General features: G+C 44.2%; 1 long non-coding RNA gene across 1 annotated transcript in view; it reads right to left on the minus strand.

Moving 5' to 3' along the window:
- Window positions 1-4,362, minus strand: part of LOC143809965 (uncharacterized) — a 45,299-nt gene extending 40,937 nt beyond the window's left edge. The window contains exon 1 of the long non-coding RNA XR_013222561.1: window positions 4,174-4,362. This is a non-coding gene — a long non-coding RNA (uncharacterized LOC143809965). The remainder of the gene's footprint in view (window positions 1-4,173) is intronic.
- Between the last annotated feature and the right edge of the window lie 1,638 nt (window positions 4,363-6,000).

Raw genomic sequence — 6,000 nt, forward strand, 5'->3', positions numbered from 1 at the left:
ATCTCCTGGTGCCAGCGAGAAGGCCCAATCCTGAGGGTCGCCCCGTAAAAAAGAAATAACAATTTTTACTTGCTGAGCGGAGTCTCCAGATGAACAGGGTCTCAGGGACAAAAACAATTCACAATTATTCCTGAAATTTCTAAATTTAAATCGGTCTCCGGAAAATGGTTCAGGAATCGGTATCTTAGGTTCTGACATAGGATTTCTGATAACATAATCTTGTATGCCCTGCACACGAGCAGCAAGCTGGTCCACACTTGTAATCAAGGTCTGGACATTCATGTCTGCAGCAAACACAAGCCACTCAGAGTTAAAGGGGAAAAGAAAAAAAAATGAGAGAGAGAAAAAAAAAAACTCAGAACTTTCTTTCTTATAATCCCGCTTCTGCAATGCATTTAACATTTAATATCGGCCTGGCAAACTGTTATGACCCCAATGGCGAGGGTCTCAGAGATATCAGCAAGTCTGCGAAGTGCAAAAATCCAGCTCATAGGGCAGTGGTAACTGGGTTGACCATATATCTACTCCTAACGCCAACACTAGACGTAGCCGGGGAACATGCCTACGTTGGTCGCTAGATGTCTCGCGCCAGCCGGAGGACTAACTACCCCTAGAAGAGGAAAACAAAGACCTCTCTTGCCTCCAGAGAATAGACCCCAAAAGTAGGATACAAGCCCCCCACAAATAATAACGGTGAGGTAAGAGGAAATGACAAACACAGAGATGAACTAGGTTTAGCAAAGAGAGGCCCGCTTACTAATAGCAGAATGTAGTAAGATAACTTATATGGTCAACAAAAACCCTAACAAAATTCCACACTGGAGATTCAAGAACCCCCGAACCGTCTAACGGCCCGGGGGGAGAACTCCAGACTCCCTAGAGCTTCCAGCAAGGAAAGGATACAGATAATGAACAAGCTGGACAAAAATGCAAACAAAAACAAATAGCAAAAAGCAAGAAAGCGGACTTAGCTTAATCACGCAGGAACCAGGATCAGTAGACAAGAGCACTACAGATTAGCTCTGATATCAACGTTGCCAGGCATTGAACTGAAGGTCCAGGGAGCTTATATAGCAACACCCCTGACCTAACGACCCAGGTGAGCATACAAGGGATGATAGACATACCCAGAGTAAAATCACTAGTAGCCACTAGAGGGAGCCAAAAGGTAAATTCACAACAGATTACATTTACAGTTTGGATTAGGGTTGGGATTAGAGTTAGGCGTGTGTCAGGGTTAGGGGTGTGGTTAGGGTTACCGTTGGGATTAGGGTTAGGGGTGTGTTTGGATTAGGGTTTCAGTTAGAATTGGGGTGTTTCCACTGTTTAGGCACATCAGGGGCGCTCCAAACGCGACATGGCGTCCGATCTCAATTCCAGCCAATTCTGCATTGAAAAAGTAAAACAGTGCTCCTTCCCTTCCGAGCTTTCCCGTGCGCCCAAACAGGGGTTTACCCCAACATATGGGGCATCAGCATACTCGGGACAAATTGGACAACAACTTTTTGGGTCCAAGTTCTCTTGTTACCCTTGAGAAAATATAAATTTGGGGGGCTAAAAATCATTTTTGTGGGAAAAAAAGGATTTATTTTCACGGCTCTGCGTTGTAAACTGTAGTGAAACACTTGGGGGTTCAAAGTTCTCACAACACATCTAGATAAGTTCCTTGGGAGGTCTAGTTTCCAATATGGGGTCACTTTTGGGGGTTTCTACTGTTTGGGTACATCAGGGGCTCTGCAAATGCAACGTGAAGCCTGCAGACCAATCCATCTAAGTCTGCATTCCAAATGGCGCTCCTTCCCTTCCGAGCTCTGCCATGCGCCCAAACAGTGGTTCCCCCCCACATATGGGGTATCAGCGTACTCAGGACAAATTGGACAACAACTTTTTGGGTCCAAGTTATCCTGTTACCCTTGGGAAAATACAAAACTGGGGGCTGAAAAATAATTTTTGTGGAAAAAAAAATATTTTTTATTTTCACGGCTCTGCGTTATAAACTGTAGTGAAACACTTGGGGGATCAAAGCTCTCAAAACACATCTAGATAAGTTCCTTAGGGGTCTACTTTCCAAAATGGTGTCACTTGTGGGGGGTTTAATGTTTAGGCACATCAGGGGCTCTCCAAACGCGACATGGCGTCCCATCTTAATTCCAGTCAATTTTGCATTGAAAAGTCAAATGGTGCTCCTTCCCTTCCGAGCTCTGCCATGCGCCCAAACAGTCGTTTACCCCCACATATGGGGTATTGTCGTACTCAGGACAAATTGCACAACAACTTTTGTGGTCTAATTTCTTCTCTTACTCTTGGGAAAATAAAAAAATGGGGGCAAAAGTTAATTTTTGTGAAAAAATATGATTTTTTATTTTTACGGCTCTGCATTATAAACTTCTGTGAAGCAATTGTTCGGTCAAAGTGCTCACCACACATCTAGATAAGTTCCTTAAGGGGTCTACTTTCCAAAATGGTGTCACTTGTGGGGGGTTTCAATGTTTAGGCACATCAGGGGCTCTCCAAACGCGACATGGCATCCCATCTTAATTCCAGTCAATTTTGAATTGAAAAGTCAAATGGCGCTCCTTCCCTTCTGAGCTCTGCTATGCGCCCAAACAGTGGTTTACCCCCACATATGGGGTATCAGCGTACTCAGGACAAATTGCACAACAACTTTTGGGGTCCAATTTCTTCTCTTACCCTTGGTAAAATAAAAAATTAGGGGCGAAAATATAATTTTTGTGAAAAAATATGATTTTTTATTTTTATGGCTCTGCATTATAAACTTCTGTGAAGCACTTGTTGGGTCAAAGTGCTCACCACACATCCAAATGAGTTCCTTAGGGGGTCTACTTTCCAAAATGGTGTCACTTGTGGGGGGTTTCAATGTTTAGGCACATCAGGGGCTCTCCAAACGCAACATGGCGTTCCATCTCAATTCCAGTCAATTTTGAATTGAAAAGTCAAATGGCGCTCCTTCCCTTCCGAGCTCTGCGGTGCGCCCAAACAGTGGTTTGCCCCCACATATGGGGTATCAGCGTACTCAGCACAAATTGTACAACAACTTTTGGGGTCCATTTTCTCCTGTTACCCTTGGTAAAATAAAACAAATTGGAGCTGAAATAAATTTTGTGTAAAAAAAATTTAAATGTTAATTTTTATTTAAACATTCCAAAAATTCCTGTGAAACACCTGAAGGGTTAATAAATTTCTTGAATGTGGTTTTGCGCACCTTGAGGGGTGCAGTTTTTAGAATGGTGTCACACTTGGGTATTTTCTGTCATATAGGGCATAAAAATTCAAATTGGAAAATTGCGAAATTTTCAAAATTTTCGCCAAATTTACATTTTTTTCACAAATAAATGCAAGTTATATCGAAGAAATTTTACCACTATCATGAAGTACAATATGTCATGGGAAAACAGTGTCAGAATCGCCAAGAGCCGTTGAAGCGTTCCAGAGTTATAACCTCATAAAGGGACAGTGGTCAGAATTGTAAAAATTGGCCCGGTCATTAACGTGCAAACCACCCTTGGGGGTGAAGGGGTTAACGAACATTTGAGCACATAAATTCATTAGATGTCGGTTTTGCAAGCCTGCGAGAAAATATCACAGTACGGATGCCATACGGATTACATACGGAGGATGCCATGCGCAAAATACGCTGACACACCCTGCCTACGGATGACATACGGATCACTATTTTGGGAACTTTTCTGCGTATTACAGCCGTATTGTCTTACGCCTAGTGTGATGCCGGCCTGACAAAGATGGAGAAATGTTATTAGCATAGTGTCATGGAGAAATGTCATTAGCATATTGCATCAGATGCTCACGCATTGGCTGTGATTCGCTGGTGGGACCCTGTCCTTACGTAGCATATACACACATCACATAAGATACACTGAGACTACTGTATACATCATATAAAATTCACTTAAATTGGTGTACACATCATATAGGAAACAGCAGAGTCGCTGTATATACATCACATACAATACACTGAGAGTGCTGTATATACATAACTAGGATAAACTGAAATTGCTTTATATACATCACATGTGATACACGGAGACTGCTGTATACACAAAACATAGTATACACTGAGTCTGCTGTATATACATCATATAGGATTCACTGAGACTGCTGTATAAATATCACACAAAATACACTGATACTCACCCAGATCCTGGAGATGGTAGAAAGTTACAAGCTGCAGTTTGATCAGTGCCAACAGGAGCTGATTCAGCTCAGATCCACTATGATTGCAGAACTGTAATAGCAGGAGCATAGATGACAAATTCTGGTACAGCGTGAAGTGCTTCGTAGAGCACAAGTCTTGGGAAGCAGTCCACACCAGGACCCAGATGTGCATAGGTGCAGCAATGTCGAGTGTCATTTACATCAGTCAACTGTGCCAGCGATTGATATCAGAAATATGCAAATAATAGCAAGTGTAAACAAGTCTTCATCTGGCCTAATTATTCAACCTTAGTGCCTAGAGCAGTGTGGCTGTGAATTATTATTATTATTTATTTATATAGCACCATTAATTCCATGGTGCTGTACATGAGAAAGGGGTTACATACAGAGTTATAGATATAATTTCCAGTAAACAACTTACAATGACAGACTGGTACAGAGGGGAGAGGACCTTGTCCTTGCGGACTTACATTTGTAATGGGGTGTGCAGGCAGCTGGTTTGAGCCCTGCATTCCTGTGCATGCCTACCTAATGAAACTGGGTACTTTTTGTGTTTGCTGTGTGGTTTATGATATTTGACACTGTTTAATATGATAATGGCTGACACTGTTCTGATATCTGTGTGTTAGGGACAGGAATAGGGACAGTCAGTGGCAGTGGTAGGTCAGCATTGGTAAGGGTTATGGCATTGTAGTTACAGGTTAGGCTACTTTCACACTAGCGTCAGGCTCGGCCCGTCGTGGTGCGTCGGAACGAGGTTCCCGACGCTAGGGTTGTCTCCGCCGCACAACGGGGGCAGCGGATGCATTTTTCCAGCGCATCCGCTGCCCCATTGTGAGGTGCGGGGAAGTGCGGGGAGGTGGGGGCGGAGTTCCGGCCGCGCATGCGCGGTCGAAAAAAGCGGACCGCCGTGAGCAAAAAACGTTACATGTAGCGTTTTTTGGTCCCGATGGTCCGCCACAACACGGCGCAACCGTCGCACGACGGTTGCGACATGTGTCAATCCGTCGCAATACGTCGCTTAATGTAAGTCTATGGGGAAAAACGCATCCTGCAAGCACTTTTGCAGGATGCGTTTTTTCGGCAAAACGACGCATTGTGGCGGATTGCAGTTAACGCTAGTGTGAAAGTAGCCTTAGTGTTAAGGGGGGCACTGTAGAGTAGGAGATTAGATTGTGTTGAGAACTGGTTTCAGTCAGAGTAGTGACAGTTGAGAAAGGGGGGCGGAGCCAGTGTAGTGGCAGGGAGACTGCCTTTCTGAGGTAATTTTCAGGTAGTGGGAGGAGCTAAAGCTGTGTGAGGAGAATTGTTCTAGAAGGAGTTGTGACAGAAAGCTGAACAGAGCAACAGTGTAGAGTTAAGAGAGCGAGGCAGCCTGGAAGAATCAGTGGCTAGTCTGTGGGTTACCTCCCGTGACGTCCGGGACTTACGGTCCGAACAGGAATTGCGGAGGCAACCTGAATTTTCACCCAAGATGGGGAAAGTGGACGGGGAGCACTCAGTATCAGCTAGCTGGATGGTTCAGGAAGCTGCGGGCCTGGGAGCCACGGTGCAGGAAGAAAAGCGAAAAGCTGAGGGAGCAGACCAGGGAAAACGCAGGAGATGGATTACTCATGTATTGGGAAAATGGATGGACTGTAACTGTTATGAAGATGCACGAGTTAAGTAAAGTTTTATTGAAAATGAACTTGGACTTTGAGAACATTTGTGTGTGTCTGCGACGGATTGGAGCCCTGTATGCTGTGAAGGATTCTGACCCACAGGGGGGTGAAATACGTGACACACACAAGCACACAACAAAATGGA

The sequence above is a fragment of the Ranitomeya variabilis genome, chromosome 2 (assembly GCF_051348905.1).
Source record: "Ranitomeya variabilis isolate aRanVar5 chromosome 2, aRanVar5.hap1, whole genome shotgun sequence".
NCBI lineage: Eukaryota > Metazoa > Chordata > Amphibia > Anura > Dendrobatidae > Ranitomeya > Ranitomeya variabilis.